This window comes from Thalassophryne amazonica, chromosome 20 (genome assembly GCF_902500255.1).
Source record: "Thalassophryne amazonica chromosome 20, fThaAma1.1, whole genome shotgun sequence".
NCBI classification, from domain to species: Eukaryota; Metazoa; Chordata; class Actinopteri; order Batrachoidiformes; family Batrachoididae; genus Thalassophryne; species Thalassophryne amazonica.
Window position 1 is genome coordinate 32,152,251 of NC_047122.1, and position 15,608 is coordinate 32,167,858.

The following is a 15,608-nucleotide window of genomic DNA, read 5'->3' on the forward strand; positions in this document are numbered from 1 at the left end:
GTACATTTAGTTTAGCTAGCAGCACCACACATCAGCAAAAACATCTTTGACAATTTCATTTAGCCCCAAAAGATAATGTTAGCCTAGCTCTACTGTGACAGGCTAAGTAGTTGTCTCCAAGGTAATCTCATGAATGCATTTTTTCCGGAAGTAGGGATTTTTTTATGTCTGTTTTTTCTGAGCTTCTGTGGGTTCTGAAGCAGCATTACTCCACTTTTTGAATTTTTGTAAAACATGATCATATATATTGTTATCACAGAAGGCAAGGGAGCATGAATCCCCATCGCAAAAGAAGCAAAAACACAAAGGGAAACAAAATTCTGACTAGTGATGCCATAATACAGTCTGCACCCTCACCATAGATGGCGCTACATACTTAATGTACTTGTTAAACTTTGTACCAGTGTTTTATTATCTTACAGTCTCAGGGTGCATACATAGGACTTCACAAAGATTTACCAACTGGAAATGGGCTCAGAACTGTGTATCTACATCTAAATCTAAAATGTATAACGTTCTAAAATGCAGGGCAGCCTTTGATACTTTGCAACGTATTTGGCTCTTTTAGCTAATCTTGATGTGAATTGTGTGCTGCAGTATGGCGTTTTTACAGAAGGAGATTACAATGGCAGTAAAATAATAATCATCTCAAACGGAATTTCACATCTGGAATGGTTTCAAGAGAGGAATGACTTTTAAAAAACATAATAGATGAACTGTGACTGACTGCTGTCAGGGAGCAGGTTTATTCTCATTAACTGGTTTAATTCTCCAGGTCACGTGTCCAAATGTAGCAATTAAGGCAACATAAACTCATCATATGTCCACATCATATATACTGGATAAATATTCCATCATGTCACCTGTAGGTTTTCTGAAGAGCTGGTTTGTAGCTAAAATGAGGTTGTCCCAAATGTCGCCATCTTGGCAGTGACCGACTCCACCTAACTACTAACAAGTGGTGGGCAAAGTTCAGCTAATCCAATAGTTTCTGAATGTTTTTGCTATCGGATTAGCTTTGCAGATAAGTTTTAAAACCATCATCGGACCAATTATTTTCTGATAAATTTAGTTCCAATAACTTTCAGTCCGATAACATTTTTTTTTTGCTGGTAGTTTAATGGTCAAAAACGTTTGTAAGCCCTAAAATCAAACATTTTAGTCCATTTGTTGTGTGTTTGCAGCAGACCGGCTGCCTGTCACTTGCTGATGACATCATCATTAAGCCCAAAACGTGATTGGGCTTAATGGCCGGTCGACGCAGGGAGCATTGTGGGTAGTGTAGTTCAGGTTCACTTTGGACGTTACAGTGAGTCGTCCGCTCGACACAAAAACAAAACAGAGTAATTTTAACATTATTTTATTTCTTTGTGGCTGCAATTTAATTGCCAAGACTCACTGGGGAGAGGAGCTCTCACGGCGCAGCTGTGTGTACAGAGGGAGGGATTTTTCTTCAAGTTTAGACACTGTTTTGGATTTTTAAAAAGGATGCTTTATGTAGAATATTTATTCAGATGAATCCCACTGAAACTAAGGAATTAAGTAAGAATTACTATTTACTACGTGTGTTTTCTGCGAATCAATGCATTAATGGATGTATTTTGGTTGTTTAAGCCGCAGGGTTCAAACCGTGCGAAAAAAAACAGCAGCTTTTAGCTCGTAAATGACGGTGTCTAATACCGAGATAAACTGTGACTTCTAATACTGTGTGTTACTGCTTTTAAAAGATGATGACAGTGTTTGGGGTTTTATTTTTTATTTATTAATTTTTCTGTGTTCTTTGTGTTCGTGATCCTCAGGCTTGGGGAGTAACGGAATACATGTAACGGCGTTACGTAATTAGGATACAAACAAAAAAGGTAACTGTATTCCGCTACAGTTACAGAAAAAAAGACGTATTCAGATTACAGGTATATTTAGTAAAAATGGGGATTACTTCGCAGGATTACAATTTTAATGCATTTTATGATATTATCCAGGGTTCTAGCTAGCACAAACTTGCGTTACGGCCCGTTACGCTTAATTTTGGACCGTTACGATTTTCAATACAGTGTCTGTAATCAACCGTTTCTGCAGCGTGACTCCAGTTTGAAGCGTGAATCGAAGCAATGGCTCGTGGCTCTTTGATTCGCTGCTCTTCAGAAGCGGTAAGTCCGCTTCTTAACCCCTCTGAAAGCCATCAAAATATCATGAGTCACTTTTGTGTGGATTAAAGTCATTAACTCTGACTCTGGTCTTGTTGCAGTCGAGAAACGAGAATCGTCCTCCGTTTTGTCACAGCTTCAAATGCTGTGCGGCTCTCTGCTGAGAGTCCGCTCGGAATTAATAACTTCAAAATGAATCGCCGCTTTAAATAAAATGACACCTCTTACAAACGTTGCAATACAGACAATAAACTACAATCGACTAAAATGTTTTTTCCTCCCAAAATGAGACGTTTTGCATTCTTTATGAACCTGACCTGCAGCACATCTGCAAGAGCTCAACTCATAGGTATGAAAAGACATTCATGCCAATAATAATGTCTGAAAGGAAATGCTTTTGACAAAAACTAACATTTTATTTCTGTTTATGTCCAAAGATCAAGGATCCACCATGTAGAGTTTATTATGTCCCAGAGTTTAAGGATCCAGTAACCAATTTCATATTTATTTACTTTAAGACTCAATAAAATGTTGTTCAATTTCAATTTAATCAGCTTCTAAAGCGCCAAATTACAACAAAAGCCATCTTAAGGTGCCTCACACAGAACAGTTCAACATAAAAAATTAAAATAAATAAATAAAAATAAAAATTCAAATACCTAATTAAAAACAGAAGTAAAAGAATAAAACATAACAAAATAAAAACTACTCATAAGAAAGAGAATAAAAATAGGTTTTAAGTCTTGACTTAAAAATGTTAATGTTAAATATTGTTCTGCAAGCCACTTTTAATTACAAATTCATCCGCACACGCCTGAGTTTTCATTATCCTTCATTTGTTTGGCATTTTTTGTTGAAAATTTAGCAGGTGAACACTGGGTGTGTTTAAAACTATATTGTGGGTGTTCTTAATTCATAATGTGAAGTAAAACAGAGGATGCCATGTAAAAGAAACAGTTTTATTTTTGCTTAATAAACTGTACTATGTGGTCAAGACTATTTATATTTAGTTTCTTTTGTCTGTATTAGCATATTTGATATTGTAGTAATCCAGAAGTAATTGAAAGTAATCAAATTACATTACTTTAATATTATGGTACTTGGATTACGTTACTGATTACATTTTTCAACAGGTAACTAGTAACTGATCCTTGAATTTACCCAGCAGCCCCTGCGGCGCTTAAAGTGAAACTGGTTTAATAGAAGCCCACTGTGTAATCTGATGTGGCCGCATCCAAATCAATACTAATAGTTATCGGTTATCTGTAATAAAGATTAATTTTTTTGCAGTTTATTGTCATAAAAGCTAGCTTTTCAGTTATCTGATTAATGGTTATCAAAGCTAACTTTTAGGTTAGCTGTGCCCACCACTGCTACTAACCAACTTATAAAGGTGTAAAGAGGTGGAGCATAGGCTAGAACAACATGACATGGGCGGGAAGAATGAAACCCAAACAACACTTCCCAATTTTGGATTTTCCAAGCCAGCTAAAGCTAACAGGCTAATCTTGATGTGGGTGTTTGACTGTAGTATAGTTTTGTGGACTAGGTGGTGGTTTCCATACCAGTTGGATAATGTAATATTGCTTCCGTGGGCTAATGCCATTAAAGTATGGACACCTAATTGGTGCTAAAAGTGTGAATATACAAATTAAATAACACAAGAATTTAAACCAGTGGAAATACTGAAGCACAGATTTCTTAGTACAATTAATCACACATCAAGCCATATCAACATGGTTGAGTCTACAGCTAGCTGCCACCTGCTAGCACAGGCCACGACAGTAGTGGCCGCCTGGAATCGGCACCTACAAGCTGTCACTCAAAGCGGCTACACCTTTAATTATTTATATCTTTACATCTTAAAATAACTTAAACTGATGAGGTACTCAGACACTCATCTTCAACCGCTTATCCAATATCGGGCCGCGGGGGACCTATCCCAGCAGTCATAGGATATAAGGCGGTATACACCCTGGACAGGACGCCAGTCTGCTGCAGGGCCACATATAGATGAACAAACATATTCACACTCGCACACCTGCTCCTCCACATCGAAAGGAGTCAGTTGAGGTGGCTCGGGCATCTTTTCTGGATGCCCCCGGACACCTCGCCGGAGAGGTGTTCTGGGCACGTCCCATTGAGAGGAGGCCCCGGGGAAGACCCAGGACACGCTGGAGGGAGTACATCTCTCGGCTGGCTTGGGAACACCTTGGGGTTCCCCCGGAGGAGCTGGGGGAGGTGTGTGTGGATCGGGAGGTCTGGGCGGCTTTGCTTGAGCTGCTGCCCCCGCGACCCGACTCTGGATAAAGTGGAAGAAAATGGATGGATGGACTAAATCTCAAACCCTGACACACGGGGAGAACATGCAAACTCCACACAGAAAGTCGACAGGTAGGAATCAACCCCATGACCTTATCACTGTGAGGCAACAGTGCTAACCACTAAGCCACCTTGCTGCCCCTGATAAGGTACTGTGTATAACAATTTAACCTCAAAACTGTTTATTTCTGTTTATTTCTGTTGTAAATTTAACATGGCCATCTATGGGGAGTCAGGATGGACATTACTCTGGTGTTCTATGTGTTCTTTTGGCTGAATAGTCTGCTTTCTACCATTTGTAAGGAATCAGGTCAGTACATTCTGGACATATCTGGCCTGAAGCATTTGGAACAAGATGTGGCACTGAAGGAGGACCTGTTCAGGGGCAGAGAAGCAGACAAATTTAGATTTTAACAAACATTTGACAGTCTGTCTCCGTCCACATGTTCGGAATGTTTGTCCTGCGGCCGCCACTTTGTGTCAAGTGCTGGATTTGTACACCGTTTGCTTTCTGTTTGGGTTAGCGCAAGTCAGCATTTATGTCAGTGGGGGAAACATAAATTGAAGCCAAGCTCACTTAAGGATACAGGTGAACATGTTTTAACTTCTCATTCTCATTTTTCCCCTTTGCAGCTCTTCTTTCGCTGGAGAACTAATTCAATAAAGTTGTCGGCCATCGACTTGTAGTCAGCACCAAACCATGCAGAAAAGTCAAAGAAAGACCATCCAAGGTAAACAGGCTGTCAGAGCTCATCAGAGCCTGAGGCTGGAGACGAAGCCTGGACCAGACTAAAGCGAACACGTAGCACCTCAATGAGTGCAGCCGAGCGGAGACCAGACGAAACAAATTCAAATCCGAGCTCAGCACATCGTAAACAGTCTGGGTTATCCTGCCATGACTGCAGCCACATTTTGAACACAAATTTTCATGGGGAGAAAAAAAAAATGTCCAGTCAAATTCTGGTGAACTTTTGTATCATTCAGAATGTCACTCCTGGATCGCACCAACACATTCACTTCATATAATTTTAATTTTATTAAGTGGCTAGCAGCTGTGTTACCTAGCTAGCTAGTGTGGGTCAGTACTACAGAGTTGGTTATGCTAGTTTGCACTGAGCCTTACAACAATTTGATAAAATTCAGCCCTACCCAAGTTTTAAACTAATACACAACTAATAATATAAATAATGTTCTTAACTTATTTTTCAGGTAGAAAAACATGTCAAGTTGATGCAGTGGTTCACCAAGCTAGCTAGCATTCCTGGTTAACACGTAGCTGACTCAAAACATTTTTGAACCATCTAATGCTGAAATTACACATTTGTGAACCCTATCAGACTGCCACATTGATTTCACTAGATAATTTAAACTTTTTTAACTTTGCAATATAGAGAATAAGAATAATCATTATACACATGAAAATTCAGTAAGGTATATCTTATATATTATATTCCAATTCTAAGGTGGAACTATGCCAGTATACAAAGGTATAACTAAATATCTAAAAAGGAAGAGTAAAATAGGAGAGTAGAAAAGAGTAGAGTAGAGCCACTTAGGTGCCTGGTCTTGAGAACCAGGGATGTCAGATTTCAAAACCAGCGTGTCTACATCAGCCAGTTTTAATCCCTGCCCAAGCTTCGACATAAAGCACTTTGGCCATCATTTTTAATTGTCCTGTTGAAAAAAATATTAGTCCAACACTGCCGGGTCACAGGCCGAACGGTCCACCCTAAAAATTGGTTCGCCTTTTGCATCTGCACAGCCGTCGTTTTGGACCACAGCAGCAGGTCTGAGAGAGTCTCTTCACCTAAAGCAATCAAATGGGTTAATGGAATTATTATCCATCAGATAAAACCTCTTAAATCATTCTAAAGTGAGTTTTAAGCAGAAACGAGGCAAACGTCCATGACACTTTGAAATGTCCAACGCACAGTGAGCACATCACCTAGCAGCTTGTTTAGCCGCAGAGCTCTGGTCGCTTCCGCCACCTTTTATGATGAAATAATGCTGAATGTATGTGGAAATGATTGTTGTACAAAAGCTTCAGATATCTGTCACTGAGACAGATGATGACTTGAGTGCAGTTTTAAGCAGAAATGAGGTGTTAATCCATGAACCACGTCGTGTCATCAGGGGGACCGTTTGGTCTGCGACACAGGGTAAAAGAACTGAGACATCCAAAATGCATTCACTTAAAATATTTTGGATTAAGAATAATATCAGTTATCAAGTTGTTCACCAATGAATATGGCTTTATACACCCTGAAGAAAACCATACACCTTGAGGCTGAGGGTGTATGGTGGACGTACGTGACACCGGTGGGAAATACACACGTGGAACAAGAGGTGAAGCTCTTAACAGACAGAATATTTTACATCAACTAATGCTTCAGCTGAACGGTGCTGTTTCTTTTTTTTTCTCCCTTGTTTCAGAAGCCATAACTGGCAACTGTCTTCTAGTGTTAGCGGAGGTTAGCCTGTAAGCTTGCCGTCGTGCAGATAATCATTTGAGTACATTTGTTTAATGAAGCTGCTGTAAATGAAGAAATTCATCAAAATATCAACATAAATTGCGAAGGTGTTTTGCTTCTTTCATCATCTATCCACCTCAAGTTCCAAGCGCTGTTTTCTAAGCGAGGCGGAAAGAATTGTACGTGACATCTGATTGGCTGATTACTCGGGTGGTATGAAAAATATTACCTGTCCACGAATAGGGTGTATTGCTATTTATTCTTTAATGTTTTATCCAATGTTATTGGCATATCATTTATAGGTATATGATAATGATATATATCTATCGACTATATTATTGCTTGCTGATATATGCCCTCATATTGTGTCAAGTAACCTGCCTCTTGTAATATCATAGCAAGTGTGGTATACATTATTTGACCAGTAGATGTCAGTCACTAATAAGATGTTGAATAAGGTTTCAAGAAATGACGATTTTGGTGAAGCAATTGCGCTAGCTGCAGTCCTAGCATGACCATATCACTAATCCAAACGCTGACTAATCTATAGTTGCAAAACTATAAACCTCTAACTACCTCACTGCTGTACAATGTTTTAACTTCACACAAAAGAACTGCTCATTATTTTCACTGAGATAAGATGCATTAAGCCGTTAGCGATGCAACTGTAGATAATCAAACTCGTATATGCTGTAGAACAAATTGTCAAATAAAAAAGCTATCATTTACGAGCATGTCATTGCAAAGAGACATAAAAAGGTATCCTTAGTGCATAACAACAAAAAATGAACGAAATTTGAAATGCAAAGAAATGTAATCTTGTTAAACTATGAGGAGATAAACAAGCACCAATTGAAATGAAGATGCAGGTCACGTTGAAGATTAAATGAAGCAGACATCAAAGACACTGAGATCAGGATCAGAAAAGCAAACAAGAGTGGAAGAGACTAACAAGGAATTTACCTACACTCACAGCCCAGTTCATTTGGTGCACGGTAAATCTGAGCATGGACTGGTGTCGAGTATCATCGTATTCAACACAACACAGAACTGCTCCGGGTCCTGGATAGCAACAAGTCAATCACACAACCAATCCATTCCCACCTCTCGAAAGTAACCATCAGTCTGCCACAGCCAGATGAAACATGGCTTGTCCCCCTGTCCTTATCCAGCTACTGAGGTCCTCAACAGTGAGTCACCTACGTGCTGGATCATTGTCCAGAGAAACACACCACATGCCCAATGCAATGCAAGTGATACATAACTGTTTGGTTCAAAGTCTTCCCAGCAATACCCAAGGATCCTCCAACGAGACCTTCTACTAAAGACACCCCATCTTTGAGTTAGGTCAATAATTAATGTACACGTCTCACAACCATACAGTAAATCAGGAAGCACCAGGACTTAAAAGACTTGAACCCTCATCCTGCCACAACAATATCAGCATCTCTAAGCACCTCTGTCTAACAACTTCATGACACCATAAGCTCTTACCAGGTGTCCTACATGCTGGATCGTGCCCAGAGAAATGTGCCACATGTCCAAAATGCCGTAGCTGATGCTCCCTCATAATGCAAGTAATTCTCCTCATCTGACTCTCTTTAAGTACTTTTTGACACAAAGTCAATAGGTATTACACAAAGTCAAGGCAGTACACAAGGATTCTCCAGAGAAGGTTAGAGATATTTGCCTGTTCATCCAATTGTCTAATATGTCAGTTGTATGACAGCAACTCAATGAATAGAAGTGTAGAATTAAGACGGAACCTTCACGATGGGAAATAGTCTACTGTGGAATAAATATCAATGCTGACCATTGATGCTAAATATGCAAACATTACATAGCAAGTAGCTCAGTTTGATAAGACATTGGGGTTCCTTTATAAAAACCTGAGTTTGATTCCGAATCCTACTACTGTACAAGTTTGTGTTCTTGGACAAGATATTTAATGTGCATTGACCCAGTCCACTGAGCTGCAATTGAGTATCAGCCTTAGCAACGGGCCTCTAGAACTATGCAAGACTTACTTCTTCAAAACTTTGTGATATACCTATTGGAGAATTGTGTTTTTCTGAGATCTGTCATACTTAGTGAGTGTGGAAATTATAGAAAATACAGAAAAATATTAAATACAACAGGAGCAATCAGAGATTTCTGATGTCTGCCAATCCAGACCTGGATCACCACCAAAATGTAATGAAGTCTTCCATTCCCTAATATCTATCTGTAGTGCAAATTTGGTGAGAATCCGTGAAGCAGTTTTGACTTAAAGCCTATATAAAGTGAAACTTGATCCAGAATCTGGATCCGGATCCAGATCACCTCTAAAATTCAGTGGAGTCTTCCATGGACTGTTGCAAATTTGGTGAGAATTCGTGAAGTAATTCTGAAGTAATTCTTCAAAGCCTATATAAACAGAAATCTTGATCCAGAATCCCGATCCGGATCACCTACAAAATTTAATAGAGTCTTCCATGGCCTAATAGGTGTCCATGGTGAAAATTTGGTGAGAATCCGTGAAGTAGTTTTGACATAATCCTTCAAAGCCTATATAAAGTGAAATCTTGATCCAGATCCGGATCACCGCTAACATTTAATGGAGTCTTTCTTGGTCTAACATCTATCTGTGGTGAAAATTGCATCAAAATCTGTGCAATAGTTTTGACGTAATCTTGCAAACAGATGAACAGACAGACAAATAAATAAATAAACACTGATGATTTTATTACATCCTTGAAGGACGTAATAAGGAAATTATAATAAAATGTACAATTGGTCAAAAGAATCTGCCAAAAAAGTAAGTCAGTATTCTTATGTTATTCTAATTGATCCTATTTGGCCTGACAAGTCCGGGTAGGATTAAGTCCTGCAGATATTGGTTAAAGGAGAAAGAAGATCAGTTTATGCAGACATTTTGTCCGTACAGTCATAAAGTGCTCAGCAGAGTATTTGTTGCGTGGCGGGCTTTATGGACGAGCTAAATCATAGGTAAATGCTATAATTGCTGGAGCACATAGGATTTATGTTCATTCCTTTTGTCTGGGCTGATCTCCATCGCTTTTATTATCATCGCATGCGTTATTTTCAAAAGTTCTTTTATAGTCTGAGTCACATATAAAAAATGACACTTTGGAATGTGACGTTTTAAGACTTAATGGGGTTTTTTACATTCAGAGCAGAAGCAGGAACTAATTGTGAAAAAAAATCTCATCTTTCAGATAATCCACTGGGGAATGAAAGGCCTTTTAACGCTTCACTTTAAAACATAGGCGGAGCTGATATTTATTAAAAATACCACAACAGTGCACAACACAGCCATTAAACAGTGACCTTTCACTGGCTGTATAAAATCCACTCATTATTGAGATAAACAAGCTAAACGTATCAGTTTTGACCGTATTCTTAAAAGTTATGAACCATTAAATCCAAGCAGTCTGCTGCGGAAACACCAGCTCGCCTCATTTCTCATCTTTTAATTTACACTGAGATCTGCCAGTTAGTTATAAATTAAATTAGGAGCCAGTCATGTGGTTCGGTGGATTTATTTTTAGATGGATAGATGAAAAGGATACAGTCCTACATATAGGCCCTGAGGGACGTTGGTGCCACTACTTATCTCCAGATTCCATAGCATAAAGTGGCTGAGAGTCTACTAGAAATTGAGAGAGTGGCAACATGATGAGTCAAAAAAACAAAACAAAAAAAAAAACAGTCATGTGACTCATGGTGCCATCTTTGTTCCAAAATAGCGTTCGCTGTTAATCTGTGTCTGCACGGAAATCCAGCTATTTTATTTAGTGATTCGCTGAAAATGCCGGGTTGTTGCGCATTTGGATGCACAAATAGACACAACAAGGGGTTCAAGATGTACACATTCTCTATTTTTGGGAAAATAACGTCAGCTGTGTGGGATGGAAGCCGACATCATCATCAAAGTTTTGAGAGGTAAATTTATTGTTCAGTCCCATGTACAGTAAAATTCACCTAAACTGTCATCGTATAAACCAGTCACCAGACCATAAAAGTCCCAATGTTTTTGTATTATTTTGCGTGTAATAAACATCGCATATAACGGATTTTGTATAACAGATTGTTCGCTCACATCGGATAAAATGTCATGTCCAATTGCAGTGTATTTCCATTAAAACCCCGTGCAGTCTGGACGTGCACAGTAACATGGGTACAAATTAAGGTTTAGTGCTCTGACACTCAACAATTTGAGGAAAGTGGGACCGGAGTCATTTCTGTGATTAAAAGCCTGACCACTTATTTTTTTTTACACCATGCTTGGGCTTGGACCCACAGCCTGGATGTGCACCTGTTAAATGAGACAAAAATGGATGTGATTTGACACTTTTCTGCATTCACTCTTTCATATTTTAATAGTTTTTGCAGTGTATACGTTGATTAAAAATGGATCAGAAAAGTCCACACATTTACAGCACAAAGTTGGAAAAAGATGAAATTGTACAGTTTACCGTTGCTTTGGAGGTGATAATTGTACAACCCCAATTCCAATAAAGTTGGAATCTCTGGGACAGGTTCATCCAGGAGTTGGCAAGACATTATTTAGGACATTGTTTTGGTGATTAGGGATGTCCACATGTATTGTAATACAACCCCAATTCCATTGAAGTTGGGATGCTGTGTAAAATGTAAATAAAAAACGAATACAATGATTTGCAAATCCTCTTCATCCTATATTCAATTGAATACACCACAAAGACAAGATATTTAATGTTTAAACTGATAAACTTTGTTGTTTTGTGCAAATATTTGCTCATTTTGAAATGGATGCCTGCAACGCGTTTCAAAAAATCCGGGACAGTGGTATGTTTACCACTGTGTTACATCATCTTTCCTTCTAACAACACTCAATAAGTGTTTCGGAACTGAGGACACTAATTATTGAAGCTTTGTAGGTGGAATTCTTTCTCATTCTTGCTTGATGTACAACTTCAGTTGTTCAACAGTCCAGGGTCTCCGCTGTTGTATTTTGCGCTTCATAATGCGCCACACATTTTCAAGCGGCGACAGGTCTGGACTGAATGCAGGCCAGTCTACTACCCGCACTCTTTTACTATGAAGCCACGCTGTTGTAACACGTGCAGAATGTGGCTTGGCATTGTCTTGCTGAAATAAGCAGGGACGTCCCTGAAAAAGACGTTGCTTGGATGGCAGCATGTGTTGCTCCAAAACCTGGATGTACCTTTCAGCATTGATGGTGCCATCACAGATGTGTAAGTTGTCCATGCCATGGGCACTAACATACCATCACAGATGCCGGCTTTTGAACTTTGTGCAGGTAACAATCTGGATGGTCTTTTACCTCTTTTGTCCGGAGGACGCGATGGCCATGATTTCCAAAAACAATTTGAAATGTGGACTCATCAGACCACAGCACACTTTTCCAATTTGTGTCTGTCCATTTCAAATGAGCTTGGGCACAGAGAAGGCGGCGGCATTTCTGGATGTTGTTGATGTATGGCTTTCGCTTTGCATGGTAGAGTTTTAACTTGCACTTGTAGATGTAGCGACAAACTGTGTTAACTGACAATGGTTTTCTGAAGTGTTCCTGAGCCTATGTGGCAAGATCCTTTACACAATGATGTCGCTTTTTAATGCAGTGGTGCCTGAGGGATCGAAGGTCACGGGCATTCAATGTTGGTTTTCAGCCTTGCCGCTTACGTGTAGAAAGTTCTCCAGATTCTCTGAATCTTCTGATTATATTATGGACTGTAGATGAAGGAATCCCTAAATTCCTTGCAATTGAACGTTGAGAAACATTGTGTTATGTGTCGGACGCAGCTCGGAGAACCGACCAGCGTTTGAAGGACCCAGTATGAAATAAGCAGAGCACGGTACAAAGGATAACTGAATTTAATACATAACAGTGATGTGATACAAAACAACAAAAGAGTGTGCGGTCTGGCATGGTGGTGATACGGTGCGCTCCCAGCAGCGCTAACGGTCCGGAGCCAGAAGCCGTTCGGACCCAAGGACCCCGCCGACACCCCCCAGGTGGCCGCAACAAACCGAGTCTGTGAAAGAAGGAACCATTATGTGAGTCCACACTGTACACACAGAGAGACCACTCAAAGGTGTACATAAACAGCAAACACTTCCTGGCTTAATTACTAATCAGCTTCCCAACCTGCAGGCATGGAACATCCAGTTCACAAAACTCCACTGCAGTGGAAGCCGATACATGACTAACGTACAGCTCAATATAATAAGGTGTGAGGGACACCACATTTACTGACTGTATAAACGTTAGTCACAAAATCTAACGTACCTCAGGAAGTGTGCTGACGAGCGTGAGACCTCACCCCCTCCTCTTTCACAGACCGTGCATCAAACCCTGGACGTTCTCTGCATCCACTGATGATGAGATGGCTCCCGAGACGACGATCTCACCCGTCTGGTCACAAGGTCGAGTCTCTGGCAAATACACACTGTATACTCCAGTCTTAAATGCCACCATGTTCCAATCCATACAGATGCACCACAGCTGTGAGTCCTGACGAGCCGCAGGTGATCAGGGTGAGGTCCTGATAACCTCAGCAACACAGCCACTCAGTCCCAAATGCAAGCCACCTGGAAGGAAAACCAAAAGACAGAAACAAAAAGGCAGCCAGGCCCCCCAGCCATACAACAGTACCCCACCCTCACGGGAAGCCTCCCGGCGACCACACAAACCTGGCCCAGGAGAAACACCCCCCTCCAGGGACCATGGCTGGAAACCGCATCTGCATTCGTCTTCCAACAGAATGGTTGATGTCCTCTCCTCTGGCTGCATCCTTGCCTTTGATTCAGTCAGTCACTTAGCACAGGTGTGGCCAGGAGTTCTTAAACCGGTGCAGTCAGCCTTTATCCAACCATGTTCGGTCTTTAGTCATAAAACAAAAAAGACAAACACAAACAACCAAAACACCCCCCCTCCCCAGGGGACCGTCCCATCAAATCCTGGGAAGAGGAGAAAAGAAAAACCCCAAACTTAAGCTTACAAATAAAAGTGCTAAAACACCCCTGTTAAGGATTTTGTATATATGTTATCACTGTTAAACATTTGTACATTTGTCTTCTTTCTCATGAGAACGGTGTTGTGCTGTTTTGCACTTCACCCTGAGAATGTACGTGTTATTCAACCTTGTTTTAGCTTTGTCTTCTTTCTCATGAGAACGGTGTTGTGCTGTTTTGCACTTCACCCTGAGAATGTACGTGTTATTCAACCTTGTTTTAGCTTTGTCTTCTTCTCATGAGAACGGAGATGTGCTGTTTTGCACCTGTCTTAATGCAATCCTGAGAATTCAATTTTGTTTTAGCACTCTGGGGTCAATCTGAGCTGGGAATGAAGGGCTGGATGTACTTATTATTATAATATAACTTTGTTTTCGCAGCCTCTAACGACTGGGAGTAAGAGACGTTTTGACTATTGTGATGTGGTGTTTAGTGTGAAGGAGTGTGAAAGACAGGACACTTCAGGCAGATGCAGAACAGCTGATACCTGCAACAGACGAACGAGATGTGCTGACCTGAAAGTGTTCTTCCTTACAGCTGCACTTATTGACGTATGCGTTTATGTTATGGGAAGAAACTTGTCTTGCGTCATCACCCCCACCCTTAGGACAAGTTTCTTGTTTATGTGATGAGGGCGTCTCTTAATAAAAAGAGCGGAAAAGCAGGCCAGACTTTAGTGTAGCCTTGGTGTACAGCCTGGCCGCACTCCGCGCGTAAAATTTGACTTTCTGTCTCACTGGTGTTTCTTGACTCTGTTTGTCTTGTTAAAGGTTTTAAAAATGTTTGGAGGAGAAAATACCCAACATTGACTGGGGGCTCGTCCGGGAGTTGAACCCGGGACCTCTCGCATGGCAGGCGAGAATTCTACCACTGAACCACCAATGCAGATGATGTCATTTCTTGGATTGACAAATTACTGCAGGGCATGGATTCCTTGCTATTCAGAGTTGACTAGTCCACTTTCTGATTTGATGTACAAAGATGATATTTCAATGTCAACCGTGTTGGAATGGAACAAAGATGCTGAGGAAGCCTTTGTAAAAGTAAAACAAACATTAGTGTCATCCACAGTTTTGGCACTACCAGATTATAGTAAACCGTTCATTCAAACAGTTGATTGTAAGAATAAGTTCATGACTAGTGTTTTGGTTCAAGTGTATGGCTCAAAATTGAGGCCAGTTGCCTACTACTCATCTAAATTGGATGCAGTAGCAAGTGCTTTACCACCATGCGTACAGGCTGTTGTTGCAGCCTCTATGGCTGTTCAAAGTAGCAGTAATGTTGTTCTATTCCATCAGCTGACATTGAAAGTTCCACATGCAGTCTCTGCACTTCTGTTGCAGACAAACATGAGCCTTTTGTCCCCAGCAAGACATCTTTCGTGCATGTCCTTGCTATTATCACAGCCACACCTTACGATAGAGCGATGTACAACATTGAATCCCTCCACATTGATACCTTTACCTGAGGATGGTGAGCCGCACAATTGTCTTGATGTAGCAACAGTTTGTACAAAAGCACGCCCAGACCTCCGGGACACACCCATCCCAAACAGTACAATCGTGTATGTGGATGGTTCTTCCACCAAAAATGCTTATGGACAAACGCAATCTGGATATGCTGTCGTCACAAATTCAGAAGTATTAGATTC

At 40.5% G+C, this 15,608-nt stretch overlaps 1 long non-coding RNA gene and 1 other non-coding gene across 2 annotated transcripts; both read right to left on the reverse strand.

Moving 5' to 3' along the window:
• Positions 1-14,022, reverse strand: LOC117501256. Its single transcript, XR_004557983.1, has 3 exons — positions 14,013-14,022; positions 8,269-8,273; positions 1-114 (listed from the first exon to the last, which is right to left on the reverse strand). It is a non-coding gene; the product is annotated as an uncharacterized LOC117501256 (long non-coding RNA).
• A 749-nt stretch (positions 14,023-14,771) lies between these two features.
• trnag-gcc lies at positions 14,772-14,842 on the reverse strand. The gene has a single exon. It is a non-coding gene; the product is annotated as a tRNA-Gly (tRNA).
• Between the last annotated feature and the right edge of the window lie 766 nt (positions 14,843-15,608).